Here is a 20,868-nt window from a genome sequence, read left to right as displayed (position 1 = left end):
GCTTCATCAAGGGTAATCCAAAACAGATTAAAAAAAACAAACAAACAGGGCAACACCTCTCCTCATGAACTAATCATTACTTTACACCTCAGTATGTTCATGCCTGCTTCAGGCAAATTTCCATGAGAATTGTAAATGTTTTGATTGCTCCATAAACCACCGACATAATGCAAGGGGCCTAAGCAGCCATAGCAGGCCTCCCCAAGAATGAGTTCCTAAAGCCTGCTTATTTGCCAGCAGCTGCAATCTTCTGATCTCCAAAGTTACATTTGCTTGGAGGGCAGCTTTGGTTTAGATCAATTGAAGTGCCCTAAGCAACACACACGTCTCTTCCTTTCAAGTACCTTTTCCTCTGAGTTGCTGGCAATGTATTTATTATAAAGAGAAATTTACCAATATGAAAAGCTTACTTGGGAGATTAAAAACAAGGCTATGTAGTTCTAGAAATTTAAGTTTCCTCTCATCTTTTAATTTACAAACTGGAAATGTCATTGGAAACTTCTGGGGGGGGTAATATGTTTTGAATCCTATGTCAATTGCTAATTGAAATATACTATGTCATACTAAAGGAGATACATGCATTTATAAGGATTTTATTTATTTATTTAGAGAGAGCACAAGCAGGGGTTGGGAGCTGGGTGGGGAGGGTCAAAGAGAGAAGCAGAGTAGGGAGCCCAGTGAGGGGCTCGATCCCAGGACCCTGGGATCATGACCTGAGCCAAAGGCAGACACACTTAACTGAATGAGTCACCCAGGTTCCCTGATACATTCATGTTTTGGAAAAAATAATCTGTTTAAAGATCCCGGCTGTTCCTGTTCTGACTGAGTTTCTTCAGGGAATACGTGCCTTTTCCAGTCTTACCAAAGTTGAGAGAGGATTTTGGAACTCTTGGTTGGTGCCTGGTGCAGTGTGAAGGGTGGGTATGGAACTGAAGTTTGAAACGGAAGGAAAGACAGAAGTGACAGATTAACCATAGGCATCCAAGCGATCATATGGTCTTCCAAAGGGTCAATAAATGACAAAATTATGGGACAGAAAATACATTGCCACGGTCCAGCATTATAGGGAAGCGAACCTGAACAAAATGTAACCAGATTACCAGCTACTATCATTAAATTTTTCTTACAATAACAATATGGTTTTCAAATGTTCTGTCCTATCATAGCCTGCTTGTTTTCTTCTTTGTAAATGTTTGAGATGTCATGTAACTCTGTTATTGGGAAAATACTGGAATTTATGAGAACTCAAATTTAATTCTGGAGATTTTAATTTTATTAAAATTTAGGAATGATTTGAAATTGATTCTCCAGTCTTAAAAATTGCCAGTATTTTAAATCTAGATATAATATCTCTTATAAAATAGTTTCATGTAATCCTATGAAGAGCTAGAAGAGTAGGAGTGATTACTTCTAACTCATAAATGATAAAACAGTGTCTCAGGAAGCAATATGGAATAAAGAACAACAAAGTGGAGACAACTTTTCAGGTTTCCTGGAAACTCAGTGCTCTTTCCAACATAACACAAGTCATTTAAAAAAATTCTCCCAGGGGTGCCTGGGTGGCTCGGTGGGTTAAAGCCTCTGCCTTCTGCTCAGGTCTTGATCCCAGAGTCCTGGGATTAAGCCCCACATCAGGCTCTCTGCTCAGCAGGGAGCCTGCTTCCCCTTCTCTCTCTGCCTGCCTCTCTGCCTACTTATGATCTCTCTCTGTCAAATAAATAAATAAAATCTAAAAAAAAAAAAAATTCTCCCAGTGCTGTATGAAGTTTTGTTGTTTTGTTCTAGTGCTCTTTGGTTTGGTTTGGTTTGGTTTAGTTGTATGCTACATACATTAACACTGATGCTGAAGAAAATTTTACCAGGAATAAAGCTTACATGTAGGTGCAAGGGATTTTCCAATTTAGCATCTGAATCCTTACTGGATCTAATTTATGATTCATGCCAACAGAAAGTGCAATCCTATTAATCCCCAAGTTTTACTAGAGAGTAAAATTGTACCTTATTTATCTTTGCTAGTGGATGGATCTCTATGAAGGGGTGGGAACACATTTTTTTATTGTTCTGGTTTCAATGAATGAGAGCTCCTTTGACTATGGATTGGTTTTTTAGCAAGTGTTTTGTTTTATTTCTCTTGTTTTATGTAAATGAGGGGTTTGTGTGGATCAAGGCCCTGCTTCAGAATTAGTTTATAGATAATAGCTCATCATATTATCATCTTAGTTCTTTCCTATATAGTCAAAGATGACCAAATGCTTATGGCAACTTTTCTTCTCTTTGACATTCAAAGTCATGCTAACAAACCAGATTCTCACTTTATGAAATTTTCTGGGAATCCTCCTAGATGACGTTCTGACTACTGAAAGTCTCTGCCAACAAATTTCAACATGCAAGAAGAAAATAATATGATCATCTGGCCCTTCTTTTACTTCCACTGGTGTATCTTTAGTTTTGGTCATCTTTTCCCATCCCATACTTAATAGATAATAGAAATAATAACTAAGAGAGCATTTCTTTCCAAATTTTCCCTATAGGTAGATCTATTCTGTCAAAATCATACAACTTATTTTTTTAAAGTTTTCTAAGGATTGTTATCCTTAACTTAAATTCTCCCTATTACAAAGATCATTCATTAATACCAAACACTGTTTTCAATGTAAGTTATGCCCTTCTTTCTTCTTCTATATGTAAGATACAGGGTAATATTTAACATTTTCTTGTTAACTATACTGGAATTAAAATAAGAAAACTTAATAAAGAAAATGTTTTCCTTATAGATTTTACGAATTTGGAAGTAATACTGAGTCACCCTTCACCTTTCGTTTTCCACATTTGCCAATCTCGTTTTGTGTGACTCATCTGTAGACCTTAAACGGTCACCTGTTTCTTCAGCTTTTCCTTCTACTTAATTGTCAGAAATGACAAATACTGATATTTGGCAATAATTGCCAAATTATAATTGCCAATAATGGCACTGTTTACAATTTTTTTGGTGATGAGCAAGTTACTTAATTTCCCTAACATGATTTTCTCAATTCATAAAATGAGTAGTAGAACTTCATAAAATTTTATAAGAATTAAATACAAAGTAATTGTATCTGATACATGGAGGACAGTTACTAAAATCACTTGGTAAATAGTATACTCTCCATAGCCCCTAAGCTGAGGAGCGGAGCATGGGGAGGGTCTATATTTTATAAAATATTTCTCTGTAGAAAAAAAGAAGGAGAGAAGGAAGGAAGGAGGAAAGGAACGGAAAACCATTAAATTAGTCTTTACCCAAATTCACTGATTCCCGTAGAAAGATTTTCTCCCCATTCTGGTCAGCTCACAAATGCCACCTGTCCTTTAACTCTCTGCAGCGATGGGGTTAGTGGGGACTGACTCTGCTTTCAGTTCTGCCTACTGGCTTCATCCTAAATAGGCTATTTCTTTGCAAATGCATACTCTGATTGCTTTACACCCATGTGTTCTGCCTGCTGTTCTCACTTTCCCAACTCCTAAGCTGGTGTTACTATTCTTCAAATTGAGGGCACCCTGAGGATGGAAACCTGCAGGGAAGCAGAATGAACTTAATCCCATTGTTAGTTTCTGTTCTAAACTGCCCAGCAAGCAAAGAGCCACTCCTTACAGAATGTGTTGCTCCTGAGAGTGAGAGGGTAATGAACTGTGAAACCAGATGGCTCAGCCCCTTCAAGCCATTACAGGGTTAACTTCCCACTAACTTGGGAGCAACAAGGGTGCCGCCTTCCACTGATCACCCCTTCACACCCCCAGGATAACCTCGCCTTAAAAGAAGTCTTCTTTTATTGGGAAAAAGAGATGGTAAAACCTGTTAAGATGAACAAGCAAGCGCACAAGCGAATCAACTGGAAAACCACCATAAGCAATTAAAGATTTCAATAAAGCAGGGAGAGATATGTATTTTCAGCAGTTTTCACATATACACACAATAGCCAAGTGCAACAAACAGTGGAAGAAATACACAAAAATGACATTTGGGGGCTCTATCGGAATGACAAAAATCCCAAAATTTGATCATGTAAAGCTTTCCCTTTTTGCTCTTTTTGGAAGTCCACGAGAAAACAGGAGTGCTCCTTCCCTGCAGAAGGAAGTCCAGGCTGCTATGATCCCTACAGAGAGCAATTTACTTACTGCATAATGAAAAAGTGCCAAAGGACAATAAAAATGGCAGTGTGGACCAAATGAACAACACTGGCTTCCTCTTCTTCTCATCTTACCTTTATGGGATGGAGGCACTTTTCAGCAGGTTTTGAGAAAAAAGATGTCTTTAGAGCAACACTAACCACTAATATCACATGTAGCCCTTGTCATCATCCCTAAAAAATTATTTAAAAAGTAGAGTGGATAGAAAGGGAAAAGGACCAGGGCTGTGATTTCAATTTTCTTTTATATGTAGTAAAAGTTCTATTTTTTTTTCCTTTTTTTTCTTTTTTAACCATGGGAAGAGCCTTCCGTTGATGTGCTTACGCAGTTGCCATAAGCCTTTGCAGGGGCCATATGCTGTAACAAAGTGAATCCTTGACGTCAATTTATAGACAGAAAGATCGTAAGAAAGAGAGAAACATTGGAATGGAGCTTCTCACAAAGCACACTCTTGAGTGTCTCACCTGCATTTCTACTTTTTCAACCCACAGGAAGAACTTCCATCTACCTTCCCACATTAAAGTACTGAGGTCTTGAAATTACTGGGAGGAAATGGAAACCGCAGCTATCAGTTTCTCCAGCAGAGGCCTGAGGACTCTCGTGGACTTTCAAAAGAGCAAAAAGGGAAATCTTTACATGATCAAATTTTGGGATTTTTGTCATTCTGATAGACCCCCAAAATGTCATTTTTGTGTATTTCTTCCCCTGTTTGTTGCACTTGGCTATTGTGTGTATATGTGAAAACTGCTGAAAATACATATCTCTCCCTGCTTTATTGAAATCTTTAATTGCTTATGGTGGTTTTTCAGTTGATTCACTTGGACTTTTCCAAGTATATGATGACAGCGTCTACATATAGTGATAACATTCCCTGCTTCTTTACAAACTCAACCATTTTTTCTTCTTTTTCTAATTGTATTGGTTACTAACTTAGAACAATATTAAATAAGAATGATGATGCTGAATTTTCTTGATATATTCTTCACTTTAGTGGGCTGTTTCTCCTATTTCTTTATTAAGCATAAAAATGTCTTTTATGTTGAGAAATATATTTTATCGTATTCCTATAGTGTTTTTAATCAAGAACTCTTGTTGTAACTCATCAAATTTCTTTTTAGAATCCATGAAGGATATATATTTCTCTTTAGATATATAATTAAAATAACTACTATATTAATAGCTGTCTTATTATTGAACTATGCTTGAATTCCTGGATTAACCCCATCGGTTATGATAAAATATTTTTTTTATGTAATGTTGGTTTCCGGTTGCCAATATTTACTTAAGTTTCTTTGGATAAAAAATCGTAAGTAAGATCCTATAGGTCCAGTATTTTATTTTTCATGTAGGTTGGTACCCATTTATACAGGGAGTCCTCATTTTGTGGAATGTAAAAGTGAAAATGTTTCGTGAAACATGTTGTGAAAACGTAAAAGCGACCTGCGCACTGAAACCATCCAAAAAGATCTTACGAACCCTTGCAATCTGGGTGCACATTTCTCAGTGCAGTTGTGCTAACAGTTTCACCAGATAATAATATTATTGTATATAATATATAATAATACCAATTATTAATACCAATAACACCAATTTGCGCCAACTCCTAACACAAAGAAACCAAACTTTATTGCCAGTGGAGCACACCTCAGTCGTCTTCTCATAATGGCTATATATGGTTTCAACCACAGTGGCTTCCTGTCCTTTACACATTTTAAACTAAAAATCACTAAAACAACTTTGGTTTGTTTGTTTGTTTTTTATATTTATCAGACTTTGCTAACACAGTTTGTGCTATCACCTCACGGAGGCCCGGATCTCACCCTGTCTTTTCTACTGCTATTTTTAAATCTTCTCCTCACCTCCAGTTCTACTCTAGTGTCATCCATTTCATTCATGTCTTTGCTACACTTAAAACTTTGTTGGCCAATTTCCTCTTTTAATGACCCATTCCTGTAAAATGATACAGGGATTTGTCATTGGGAGACCAAAAAACAACACGATTTCATGTTTTGCTCTCTGTGCATAAAGTCAGTGACAGATACTCAGTGACCCTTCACCAATAGACTTTGAAAGAGGTGACATGATGGACACTGGTCATAACGTGTATCTGTTATGTACCCAGAGATTTGTGGACTGAAAACCAGCAGTGAAGTGTTTACTTTAGGCAATGACTCATGGTTAATATATCATGGTTACTGAAATTTGAACCCTGTTGTTGAGGGACTAGTGTTATTTAACTAAACTGTAATAAAAAGTTCATGCATTATGAAGGCTGCATACAAAGTATTTGAAAGTGGTTTTTTTTTTTAATTCCCCCACAATGTTTTAGAATAGTTTTAAAGACATAAAAATTTTCAGCTTTGTCAGATAGAATTCTGTGAAGTGATCTATTCTTTTGCTTCCTCTCCGCCCCCCCCCCCGCCCCCACCAAAATAGCTTATTTCTTCTAGGACATAAGATATTTAGTTTCTTAAAAATCTTGCCTGGGAGGGGGGGCGCTTAGGTGGCTCAGTGGGTTAAGCCTCTGCCTTCAGCTCAGATCATGATCTCAGGATCCTGGGATCCAGCCCCGCATCAGCCTCTGCTCAGCAGGGAGCCTGCTTCCCCCTCTCTCTCTGCCTGCCTCTCTGCCTACTTGTGGATCTCAATCTCTCTCTCTCTCTCTCTCTCTCTGTCAAATAAATAAATAAAATTAAAAAAAAAAATCTTGTCTGGGGTCAGTAGTGGTAAATTAGATTTTCAAGAAAATTATCCATTTCTTCCAGGTTTTCAAATTTACCTAAATAACATTAAATAGATCTTGATGTATGTGTCAAATATAGGTTGATTACTTCAGGTTGGTTTTTTACCTAATAAGGTGTATTTTGGCTGCCTTCTTTTGTTACCTGAATTCTGCTGCCATTGGGCTATCTTGTTGTTCCTTTCCCCGAAACAGTATTTGCTGCTCTTCATCCCAAGAAAGAGGTGTTAGGAGATGCTCTTACCACTCACAGCAGACCCTACCCATTTATTTGAATCCGTGAATTATGTCTGTCTTCCGACTTCACTGAAAATGAGCATACAAGTTTTATTAATGTTCATCTTATTACTTTTGCATAAAACCCAGAAAGACAAAAGGGAAATAGCTGCCTTGCATTTCATGTTTCACTAGAAATAATCACTGGCTTTTCAACACAAAGTTAAACAAATTTTATTATTTAATATATGCATTTATCTCAATAAAGTTGGATTTTTAAAACTAAATTATCTGTGAATTCTTTTGTCACCATAGATGAGGGGCTTATTTTGTGGGAAAATTGTGATTATAAAGGAAGAGCATGAGGGAATTTTGGGGCGATGATGGAACAGTTCTCTATTCTGATTATAGCAGTGGTTATATAAATCCATGTGTGTGGTAAAATGCCATAGAATGATTTAAAAATGGGGAAAAACAAGAAACACAAATAAAGTTTTTTTTTTAAGATTTTACTTATTTATTTATTTATTTTAGAGGGACAGAGAGCGAGCGAGTGCACATGAGTGCACAATCAGGGGAGGGGGCAGAGGGGCCGGGAGAGAGAATCTGAAGCAGACCCCTCACTGATCACAGAGCCTGAGGTGAGGCTCAATCTCACCGCCAGGAGATCATGACCTGAGCTGAAACCAAGAGGTAGAGTCTTAACCAAGAGCCACCCACGTGCCCCACAAATAAGGTTTATGCGTAGTTTTTAAACAGTGTTTTTCAATGTCAGTTTCCCGGTTTCAATAAGTGTACTATGGTTACTTAATACTATCACTGAAAGAATCCAGGTAAAGAAAACACAAGAACCCTAAATCATTTTTGCAAGTAAAATTAAAAATTTGCTTACATTTGGTAAATTTTTGCTCTAATTCTTAGATTAATTTCTTTTTTTTAAAAGATTATTTATATATTTATTTATTTGAGTGAGAGAGAAAGAAAGAGAGCAGAAGTCTGGGGGGGGACGCTGGAGAAGGGGCAAAGGGAGAAGCAGACTCTTCACTGAGCAGGGAGCCCGACTCAGGGCTCAATCTGAGGACCCTGGGATCATGACCTGAGCCAAAGGCAGATGCTTAACCGACTGAGCCACCCAGGTATCCCCAATTTCTTCTTACAGAAACTTAGACCTTGAAGATTTTTAGATTTTCTTAGAGATAGGAAACCCAATAATACTGTTTAGTCTATGCTCATTCAAAGTTCATATGTCATGGTTGTTTTTTCATACAGCATGGTATCTTCACTTGAAAGATTGGATTAAAAATTTCTCAAAACTGGGATAAATACTACTGTTTCCTGTACTGATCTATGATGAGAAAACAGAGGTATCTCTGTTCAGTAGTGTGATAGGTTAAAGGAGATGTGATACACTCTTCTTTGAAATAATTAAACTTCTCTATGGATTCCCTTATGGGGAAGGAAGAATGTCAGGAATAATCAATACAAAAACTGGAATGTAAATTAGAGGTTGACATGCGAAACCTGTGAATGGGAAATCACTCAGCTTGGATTAAGAAGATCTGTCACATGATTGAGACTAAGTTTTCCAAGTCATTCCGTTAAAGGCGGAAGTTGAACTAGATGACCGAAGGCAGCACCTCACAAACTTGGGAGGTTTTTGGAAAATACTGAGAAGCTGCTAAAGTGGCTAGCTGAATTTGGAAATCCACTGATCCAAGATAAATTTTACATCAAAATTTACTATTTTAAGCAGGACTATAACACCACCCATTGCAGAAATAAGTGATATTCTTATCTAACCACGCATTGTTTGAAAAAGTGAGAGTTCTTAAACCAACCCATATATGCATTTTCAGGCCTTAGAGAAATACTCTTATTTATAATTGCTTTTTATCCACTGGAAATTCTAAATCACTTTCAATCTTTATTCTTAAGCATTCCCTTATGAGTATATTTGACTGAAATATATCTTAAATAGCTTTAGTTCCCTGAAGTCAAGATTTTCTTTGAGATATTCTGAAGTACTTCACTATCATGAAGGAATTCATTATTTGAGGTTTGAATAGGGTCACTAAAAAAAAAACAAAACAAAAAAAAAAAAACAACAACAACAAAAAACAGATAAAACCTCTATTTGATTTCTTTAGTGATAAAACATTTCTTTAATGTAAGTTTTATTTTACATTCTCTCTAGCTTTTCATTACTTAATTTTCAAAAAATGACTGACCAGTTTTTCTTTCCTTTAAAACATATTTTTTAAATTGTTTATCACCTCAATGCGGTAACTTGAAGTTCTTACTCTTATTTCAACATATATTAGCATACACTTCAGTTAAAAATTAAAAAAAAAATGTTTTTCTTTAATGCTAGTTAAAGACTGTTTTGTTTGTTTTTTTGTTTTTCTCCTGTAACACGAATTTTTGCTCTGAAGCCACTGATATGTTTTCAAAGCAGAGCTGTTTCTGTGAATATTCCTGTGAAGCCCATGACAGCAGAAACAAATACAGGTAGGATAAGTAGGGACATGGCCCACTCTTGCCCTGTCTCTCCCATGAAGGTTAAGGATATCACTCCTGGCTCAAGTCCCACATTTGCACCACGGTCACCACCCTGTGAAAAGGCCTGGAACCTGCAGTGACTGCATTTGGTGTCTTTTCTTCTAAAAAGCATCTGTGAGTTTGGACAGAGGAGGTGCCTGTAACATATGGAGTAAGGTTTGTTGCGGAAAATATTTCAAAGCATGTTGGCCACAGTCTTCTTCTTCCTTAGGAAACCATCAAAGGTCCAGACACTACTCTGGGAATACCAAAGAACAGTTTATTGGGTGAAGCGTAAGTACCCTGTGGTTAAGGTGGTGGCATAAAGCTGATCTCTTGATTGAATCCCAGACAACTCCTCCTGATCGTCATGTGTTCCTGGATCTTCTTCATAAATATATTTATATAAGTCTCCAAGTTACACTCAGCAGATAAAAACACAAAGTAACTAAAGATCCATTTTGTTCTTGGTGTCATAGGCCTGCCTGACGCATCGCAGCAGCACACGACCCTCGGGGATTGGAGGACGCCTCCCAGCACAAGTGCCAGTACCACTGCCTTGATCCCTCAGAACCTACAAAACCCAAATCTCTCAACAACGTGTCCCTAACCTTATTTTATCCTCTAGTCTCTTTGAACTCGAGTTTTAGTGTTTTAGACATTGGTTTTTTTTCTTCTCCTTTGATTTGAATCAGACTTTCATCTATCGATGTCTCTCTGTCCCTTCCAGCTCATCCTCTGGTCTTGTTAGTAGACAATTCCCCATGAATCCCTCTGTCTCTTCCCATCTTGTGACATCATTTGTCTGGGATATCTTTTCAAGGATGTCTGTGTAGCAGATAGCCTTGGAAATAGAGTGTTTCCTTTCAGTGCAGAGGGCAGATTTCTTTGCTGTCCAAGATAAAAAACAATGGCTCTTTCTGGGGCAAAGTTTGGGCAAGTCTGCTAGCAGCCCTTTTATAAGATCAAGAGTCTTAGGCCTGTAGCTCCTTAGTTGTGCTTGTGGCATCCTTCTGGGCCTGCTCCTGCGTTGTTCCCATACAGTGTGGGGACAAGGAGAACCAATGCAAACATGAAGCCATGAGAAAGAAAGTTCTTTGTCTCTGATCTCAAAGTCTTGTGTCTTCCGCTGGTATAGCTATGAAACTGTGGCACGCTGACTTGTGAGTTTATCAGTGGGGTAAAATGTGATGTTACAATTCTTGATATACCTCAGTTGACATAAGCACCATGGCTGGCATTTTCTAGCCAGGGTTTCCTAACATTTATTTTCTTTTCCTAATTACACCCCGATTCCCTCTTGAGAATTCTGTATTCCCTATTGGATACGATCTCAGGAAAATGATTTGATGTTTTGTCCTCTCTCAGCTAAAAGATGGGAGCATGACCCAAGCTAACCTCACTGAAACTTATACAGAATGACAGACACAATGAAAACAATTGGTATTCATTTATCCCAGTTCCCTAACAAATACTTCCTGCTATTTCCAAACATCCTTTTTTTAGAATCTATAGACAGCTTGAACTCTGCCTGTGTCCAGGTCAGTTTCTTCACATTTCTCATGAATTTTGTGAGTTTCTGATATTCCCCAAATACATTTCCTTTGGCTTGAGTTGGTTTTCGTCACCTTCAACCAAAGACTTCTAAAGTACTCAGCCTTGATCTAACACTCTGCAGGTCCTAATGTGTTTCATATGTGTTGTGGATTGTGTTTTCACAGAACATGATTAGCCTTCACTACAGTTTGGGGATTAGAAATAAGACAATATTAGACACAAATTTAAAAAAAAACAAAACACTAGATTCTGTAGCTCTTTTCTCTCGGACAAAGCTATTTCAAAGCATTCCTTCATTAATTTAACTAATATTTACTGAGCACCTCCTTTATAGCAAGAACTGCTAGGAAGATGGCAGTGAATAAAATAGAAAATGAATCTTTTTCATAGGGTTTATAATCTTATTCTAAGTTATATCATTTTTACTCTTTCTTTAAAAAGAGACCGTTAAAATGTAAATGCTTTGTGGGCACAAACCTTGTTTTTCTTGTTGACTATTTTTATTGGTAACTGCTTATTAAGTATTCAATAAATATTTGCTGACTAAATAAATAAATCTTACTTCCAGTAGGAAGTTGTTGTTCCTGAAATGCCTTCATTATCAGTCCCAAACAATTGTCCAAAACAGAGATGAAAAGCATTAGAACCCAAAGGGATGAGGGGATAAAGATTTCTTTGTACTTAAGTGTTAAGTTTTTGTATCAATATGACAAATTTTCAATGTCGAATGGATACTAAAAGTCATTCTTTATTAAGAATTTAACTAGAAAGGCAATATGATTACTATTAAAGAGAACAAGTAATAAATGTAACAAACGCAACTAATAAGTCTGAATAAATTTAACTTACAGTTTAATGAAAGCCTTTTTGCACAAATCAAATGAAATAGAATTCAGAACTTTAAAATAAGGCAAATTCATAGTCTTCATTAATTAGACAATCTCATCTTGCTTTCTCTTTTAGAGCCTCTGTTTTTAAGATCACATTTTCTTTTGTCTTCATTTTTTAAAATTTTATTTTACCGGTTTAATCTCATTTTTAATGGCCTGTTTTCCCCACATGTCCAACAGTTTTCGTTGCAGCTTCTATTAAGATCTACATCAAATGAGTTATTACCGGGTTTCAAATCAAATGCCTATAATTATCATCGCCAGAAAAAGTTATGGTGACTTCTTAGGGAAAGGGTCGGGGAGCGATGTGTCTGTGATGTGGAGCAGGGCTGGCAGCCTACACTTACCCTCGCATCCCTGAAAACCACCAGCTTTTCCCTGCTTGCTGCATAATTAAAGGACAAATGGGTAAGTTTTCTGAATTTTAGTGACAGTTATTAAGTTCTTCTTAAAAGAATAAACTGAATTCAACTTAATTGTCTCTGGTTTCAAAGAGGGCAGTTCAGGTTATCAGCCAAATAGCAATCAGTCATCCGCATATGTTCTAATAAATGATAAATAATTGGCTTGTTTTTCTGCTATATTCAATACAAACTAAGTGAATAGAACAGATGGGGAAGCAGTAATAAGAAAATACGTACTATTTCTTTCTGGGTTTGATCACTTTTGGAGCTTGGGTAAGCTCGGTATGTTTTAACAAGTGGACCAAAATAGTATAATTTAAATATTTTTCCCACAGCTGTTTCTGAATGAAAAGAAAGTGCCACGAAAAGAATAGTAACAGAACACTTACCATGTACGAGACAATCCAAAAGATACAAAGCTGAGTAAGACTCAAATCCTGTTGAAAAGAAGATTACAGTGGGAGAAAAGGAGATGATATGTTTAGCATAATGCTGAAGAACAACCATAAAAGGCAAGTATAAAATACAATAATTAAAAAGCACTTCCCTCCGGCTGGGAGATGGGGACAAAGATCAATGTGAGCAGAGAAATATAGCTCGGAAGGAGCATGGAGTGTTCTAGCAATAACAAATACGGCTGTGGGGGTTGGAGAGCAGAGGGTTTGGCGCATGGCCCATGGGAGAGGAGCAGGAGAGGACAGGGAAGCAGCAGGGGGAAGGAAGGGTGAAAGAGTCTGTGAGGGCTATTTGTGACAGTCATGAACTGTGCCATTCTGTAAGACACACTAGGAGATATCGAAGGTTTCTGGGCAGGTAAGCCATGAACAGAGTGATGTTCTAAAGAGGTAACTGATGGCTACATGAAGGACAGACTGCAGAGGAGACAGACTCAAGGCTGCCTGGAGTCTGTGGCAAGGAAAGAGCCATGCTTTCAGAGATGCATCTGCTTTCCCAATCTGTAGGGTTGCAGAAGGCCAAGCACAGAGGGGGGCGTCCTGGTAAAGAGGGGGTTCTGGGAGACCAGGTAAGGCCCATACAAGAATGGCCACAACAGGCATGGAGGAGGGAATAGGAAACCTGATGGGGGAGAGTCCACGCGGCTACTTCCTCATGAGCAGCCAAGAGAGGCAAGATGACACTGCAATATATTTTTCATTCATGTTTTTAACAAGTGCTCTTTCAAAGACTATGGAGCAGGGCACTCTATCATCAAAAAGCCAAAAAACAAAACAAAAACACACTAGTATATACAAAGTTAGATGAACTTATCTTTTCCGAAAAGACTTCTCCCAGCTTTTAGTATGATGATATACCTTGACTGGCCAAGAGAAAAGAACACATGCAGCATTCAGGAAACCTAGAATATAACATACAAGTCTATTTTAGATCTAACAACACATATTGGAAACAAAGTGCATTAATGTTACTTTGGAGTTTAAAACCTACATGCCTGGGAGAGCGATGTGTAAAGTAGAAGCCCTCTTAGAGATTCAGCTAGAATGGACATTTGGTTTTCTAATCAAATTAATGAGTTATTTAAAATTTTAGTCACATTGTATTTCTAACTTAAAATATATATAAGTGCATCATCCCTTGGTTAATTTCGAGGAAGGACCGAAGGCTTTTCTCCCCGAAGGGCTCCCTGTGGGGACTTCCTGGTCCTCTTCTGTGCATAAGCCACACCCACAGAACATCATCTACAATATCCGATTTCAGTTTCTTTAAAGTAGAACGGAAAACTATTCACAAAAGAGTTAGGAGGACTGGTATTAGTGAGAAAGTTGATGGCTTTAGGTTTGGATATAATGAACTTAGGGTTTTTAAAACATGCATGCGGTTTTTTAGCAGGTATTTGGAAATGCATAACTTGCCTTTCCCTACAAGAATTAATCAAAACTATAGCATTTCTTTTTTTGCATGTATACAGCGTTTATGTTTGTTATGTTTTTACCTACCTACTAATGGGAGTTATTAAATCACCTCAAATCTCATAAAATCACATGATTTCTTCTAACCTCTACCTTCACAATAATCATTAGTTTCAAACACAGGTTTATCCTTAGATAAATGGTTGTGACCTACATCTTGGTCAGGGGGATGGTTAAGTAGGTACGTTCAATTTGTAAAAAAAAAAAAAATATAGAACAGCGCCTTAGGATTTGTGCATTTTCCTGTATATGTTTTACTTTAGCATAACTTTACAAACAAAATGGGACTAACACACATTAAATATGTACAGTAATTCTTTTGGGTTCTATTGTTACATTACTTTTAGACATGTAGAACAGAAATAGGTTAACAACTCTAACTAAAATCTTCTAAATATTAGATGTATATTCTATGAATATGTTTCTTGTAATTTAAATTTTGTCAGTTTGGGTAATGATTGTGTACATTTAAGAATAATCTAAATATGCGGTAGATTTCAAATGATTCCATTTTAATACTGGATAATTATAATAATTTAACTTTACTGTATTAGCAAGACAAACCGGCAGAAGCCCTATCTTGAAAGTAAGATTAGTGCATGTATTTGCTTAATGAATGAAAATCTCCCCCAAACCTAAAGTATGTATCACTACTATTAGTTGGAATCCTCCCAACTACTAGGGCAAGGGATCGAAAACCTTAGTCATTGCCAAGTTCTCACTGTGTATTTCTTTGGACCACCAACTAGTGAACTCCTTATGTTTTAGTCAACCAGTCTGTTTTAAAATTCTTCTAAGTACACCACCCCTTTGTGCTTAAACATTGTTAAAAAGTTTGAGTCAGATTTTTTATTAATCCAACACATTTATAAATAATATATGGTAATTACTACAGAACTCTGTAATTATCATAAAATACTCCAACAGAATACCTTGCTGGCCTTTTTAGAAACTGCTCCCTGGACTAATACATTGTATATATTCATACACATGCACATACATATATAAGGTGTGTTCTGGTGGGAGAAGCGGATTCTGAAGTGACTCAACTTTACCGAGTGAAGAATACACAGAAATCAACGATGATACTGGCAATAAATCCCAAACCATCAAATGTGAGATGGCCATAATATTCTATCAACCAGGGAGCTTGCATGCACACAACTGACTGGCTTACTGCAATTTCTGAGTCATGAAGCCTGACACGGTGATCTATGGTAGTTATATAGGTATCAATCAGGGAAGAGAGAAAAAGAAAGGCTTCAGGTTGTCTTGTTTCTGTATATAGTGACCTAGCATTCTGCTGCCATTCGTAGCTGTGGAGAAGGGGGGGGTCAGCTGGCATGAGAAGTGTTTGGATCCTTTTTAGTTAAGTGCGGTGGTTTTCAACTGTTTGTTTTTAAACAAACCGTGGAACTCTTCATTGTCAGCAAAGCGAACGAGCCACTGCATCAATGAAAGTTCAAGAACCTTCTGTACTAAACACGATTTGCAACGTTCTGTTATTTTTTTGTATGTTTAGAATGCTGAAATGTTTTTGAAGTTAAATAAACAGTATTACATTTTTAAAACTAAAAAAAAAAAAAAAAAAAAAAAAAAGAACACTAAGTCCCTACAGAAAGCTTTTAGAAGACATAAAGGCTAGATCTTTTTGTTTTTCTATCTTCTTTTGTGAAGTTTTTATATCTCATTTTTTTTGGTAAAATGTTTACAAATTCATTTTCTCCATATTTATTTAAAATAAATTAACAACTTAAAACCTATAGTTTTCACTGAAAACATGTCATGCATGTTCTGTTGGTTCAAGGATAAAATTAAAACAAGATATCCTCTGTAGAGCAAATATATTTATTATGCACTTTCATATACATAGGGATTTTTGCTTAATATAATACAAGGAATAAAATAAAACTTTTACAATGTGAAATTTAATGTACACTTTAGGCTATTTACATACCCCAAACCAAGGAAAAAATAAAAAAGAAAGCATTTGTCTGCAACTACATTTGCTGAGAAGTGTAAATGGAGAACATTAAGCAAAACAAACATTTGCATAGCCAACAATATTGAGAAAATTATTTACTCCTGTTTTTAAAGTAGTGAATTATTTTTGGTAAGGATTCCAGTAGGAGTGGGGGATAAGGAAGAGAGACAAAAGATACTGGCTGTGCTTTGCAGTACACAGGAGTTCCAGACAATTTTCCTTCCAAAACCTTTCCTACATACAGATTTTAATTTTTCATTCCTATATATATATATATATATATATATATATATTTTATCACTTCCCTTATCATCAACTCATGACTTTCAGGGAATGGGCGCAGATGGAATGTAAAACAAGTTACAAGCACTTGGCATTATAGGTGTGTAGTGACATCAAGTGATTTACAAAATTTAAATATCTTGATTTTTAAAATAGCTATTTAGGCATTTTTAATTGAGGGGACTGTTTTTTACTCTTCTTCATGAAGCAAAAGACATTTTCAGTCATACTTTTAAATCCCCCACAAAAACAAATAGGCAAAGTGGGGCATCTTCAGCACCCTTATCATCCTTATCATCCTAACTAAAAGCCAGTTCTGTCCTATTCCAAAACACAAGTAATACAAAAACATCCAGAAGAATACTTACTTTTGAAAATCGTATTTTCCCAACAGATTTTCTTCCTACCAACTGTTTCAAGTGTACATAATAATGGGTATGAAAACATTCAGCTCCTTGAAAAACATAAATCCCTTATGTAATGAGTCATATCGTTGCCCTTTGGCCACAAGGTGCATTTTTTGTAAAAAACAATAAAATTAAATAAATACAATTCCAATAATTCAAGGTTAATAGAAAAACTGGCAGCTTTCAGGGTTCTCTTTCTAAAGAAAAATACACCTAATAAGAAATTAGAGCTTCATCTTCTACAGTAATGTAAATGTACTATATTTGAGAAATGAGTAAGATTGGTTCTAATAATAGTATGTATTCATATTTATCAATAGAATCATTAACACTTTTAAGGCTACTTTGCAAGAGTCCTATTAAGTGTATTTAATAAATGTCCCATAGGGACAAAAATTCAATACTTGAAACATTCACATTCGAGTTATCAATATTGCCATGTCACCTTAATAGCAAATGAACTTCTCTCCTATTCCTGATTATGACTTACCAATGACAAAAAAATGTGTTTCGCTGACTTTAAAAATAAAAAACAAAACCCTCACATGAAGATTCAAGTGAAACACTTATCACAACCAATTACACGTTTTTATTTCTGTGAACAATGCATCACGTATGTGTCCTTCATATATGAAGATGGCATTACTGACCTCTTTTACTCAACATTCTTCTCCAGTAGTAGCAGTGTTTTTGTGCTGAATCTCCAAATTCTCTTTCCTCATTCCTTTCTTATCAACAGCACATGGGAAAAACAGAATTTCTGGGCTTTCTAAAATTCACGGGGCTTATTCAAAGACCAAACCTACAACCATGGCTCCTCAACAACTCTAACCTTTCCAGACAAACACACAACCCAGCTAAGCCAGCCTCACTGGTTTAGAGTCCATCCAGGCGGCCAAGGCTGTGGGTCCCCTGCTCATCTGAACCAGTCACCTTTGTTTTCCCTGGTCAGAGACTTCATCTTTAACCCTGCCATCCAGTTATCCTGTGAGCAACTGGTCAAAGAAGAAAACAGGAAAGAGTATGTGGACAGAAAAGTGCAAATCCATCACTATCATTTACCAAGTATCAATAAAAAAATACACATGTGCTATGATTGACAAGTTAGTGGTGTCATCTATGAAGGACCGCACATATTACATACATCAAAACTATTCATCCAACTACCACTAAAACTGATTCAGCTGATTTTAAGAGGGGGCTATTTTGGTCATGCAGTGATTTACAAGATAGAACCAACTGAGAGAGAAGCCAGCATGAAAATCTACACTGGTAAATTGTATTCAACTGGACAGAAGAGATTAAGTGTAGTCAATGAATTGTTCAGGGATCAAAAATCTACCCTCAGACAGCTGCATCTCCTTCTACTTACACACGCCCTGAGGCATGGCTTTGTCCCTGAGAATTTTCATGCCTCAGGAATGATAGTCTGTCTTCTTGGAGGAGGAATGACAAGTGAGTGGAAGGTGAAATTGCATCCCAGTGAATGAAAACAGAACTTTGTTCTGATTATAGTCTGCTTTTTCCTCTCTTTCTCTTTTTCTTTTTTTCATCTTTAGCCAGAGATTAGGAGGATTCTACTGGGAAATCCAAATTTAAACTACTCAGAGCAGCTCCCTAAAACACTAGAATTATTTTTAAAAAATCTGTCAACAAACCATTTTCACTTCAATGTGCATTAAATAGAAACACATTTTTCAACCAATGCTGAAGGTGTACTGAACATAAAATAGTTGCATGATTTATTTTATTGAGCAACATTTTTAAAGATACAAGAAACAAGCCATACACTACAACAATGCAAATGTGACTGAAACAATATGCTTAAGTTTCATTCGCCACAAAAAAGAAAAAAAAAAAAAAAATACAAAGAACACTGCCTTTTCGTACATATTTGATCATGGCACATGCACATTTATCAAATCTTAACTTAAAATTTTTTTTAGCTTTTACCAGGGAACTGCAGTATATATCTGCATTTAAAAACAAAAGTGCTTATTCTTGTGTAGTGAATACAAAGCACACAAAATGAAATTTTTTTAAGCACAGAAGGTTACATTGAGAAGGCAGCCTTAATATTTAGGCACATTACAGTAATTAAGGTAACTGTACTGCAGATATCACATTCTTCATTTTTTTTCAGCAAATCAACAGGCATTTTATGATTTCATCCAGTAGCTGAAGAACCACTCCAATCACAATGTCTTCTGTTTCACAGAATAGGAAACTAATGCAAAAGTTAAAGAAAAAATTAATTTCTACATAATACTTATTATATAACTACATATAGTTTTAAGACCCTATATAATTATATATATAGGTATATATATATATATATACACATATTTACTATTTAAAGCATAAAGTGGACACATCTATTAGAGATTCATTATTCAACTTATAAATCACTTTTAAAGAATCCACAAAATGTTTACCCTAATTCATGTGTTTTACTGTTTAATATATATGTATACTTTGCTTTTACAAAAGATGTCATGAGAGTTAGAGGGCTGTACCATCAGAGTTGAATATTTTAAAAATAAATCACATTGCAGAATGAACTACTTTACACAAATTATTTTTAAATGATATCTGACCAGTCATCCATCGATTCATATCGAAGGGCTTTACTATTAGAAAGCACAGCAAGTTTATAATTTGTAATAATGCTTCACCTGAAATACCCCAAAATATAGCTCCAAAGACAAAAAAAGCAAAAGGAGGAAATTTCAGTTTACTAAAGAGTACAACTTTGTTAGAGGATGAAAAATGATTAAGCAAAGTGGGATAAATATACTTGTAGTATAAATTAGCAAAGATTCCTAATGAAACCTTTGGATTTATCTCTAATGAGAGAATTGTGCTTCTGAAAAAGTATCTATTATATAAAATTAGGTATATATTTTCCCATTAACTTCCCCTATATAATTAGTGAAACATCCATTGTGGTGGAAAGAAGAAAGTTTTTATTTAATAAATAGGATTTATTTTGAGGTTTAAACATATAATTCTTATGTCTGAATATACTAAGTTCTAAATATCCTCTTGCTACTACATCCAACTTATCATCTTTCCTCATCTATTCTTCATGTGTGTGCAAATTTTACTTGGAAGGTTTTTTTTTTTTAAAAACTTGGAAGGTTTTTAAGAGATCTGTCATAACAAAAATTACCTTTTGCTGATTAACTTTTTGACTTCCTCCAGGGTGAAAGGAAAGAAATTAACACTGACTACCTATCTACTAAGCACTACATACACTATTTTATTCAAACCAAAATGTGAGGATTACCGAAATGGTCCTCTCCCCTCCTTCCATTACCGTCAAAGAACTTTGAAGAGGGGAAATGACGGTATAGGAGGAAATTCTTAATCTGAGATCCATTAAGTAGTATTATTCATTCATTCATTTATTCATTCACTCATTCATTCATCCATTCACATACTCAATACATTTTCACTGAGAAAAACTACAGGTCCAAACAGTATTCCAAATACACGGAATACGTCAGAAAACAAAACAAATAAAAATCCCTACTTACACAGAGTTTACATTTTAGTTGGGAAGAGACAAATAATAAACATAATAATAAATAAACTACATAAAGTATACTAAATAATAAGTTCTTTGGATAACAAAAAGCAGGAAAGGAAAAAAGAGTGCTGGTGGCAGGACAATCCGATTTCACAAGGATGCTAAGGGAAGGGCTTGTTGAGAGAGAGGATGGCATCTGAATAGATTAGGCAAGGGAACTGGCCAT

At 36.0% G+C, this 20,868-nt stretch overlaps 1 protein-coding gene across 2 annotated transcripts in view; it reads right to left on the bottom strand.

Annotated features, from left to right (window-relative positions):
• Positions 1-13,447: 13,447 nt before the first annotated feature.
• The window catches only part of ANKRD50 (ankyrin repeat domain containing 50), a 37,896-nt gene continuing 30,475 nt past the window's right edge, over positions 13,448-20,868 (bottom strand). The window contains exon 5 of one of the 2 annotated variants that reach the window (XM_045997499.1): positions 13,448-13,866. The gene's annotated coding sequence lies outside the window, so the exon portion shown is untranslated. Of the gene's footprint in view, positions 13,867-16,713; positions 19,338-20,868 lie in introns of those variants that run through there. The other variant, XM_045997498.1, reaches the window with a different exon arrangement.

This window comes from Meles meles, chromosome 2 (assembly GCF_922984935.1).
Source record: "Meles meles chromosome 2, mMelMel3.1 paternal haplotype, whole genome shotgun sequence".
Lineage (NCBI taxonomy): Eukaryota > Metazoa > Chordata > Mammalia > Carnivora > Mustelidae > Meles > Meles meles.
Note: the sequence above shows the minus strand (reverse complement) of the source record. Positions and strands in the feature narration are given on the sequence as shown.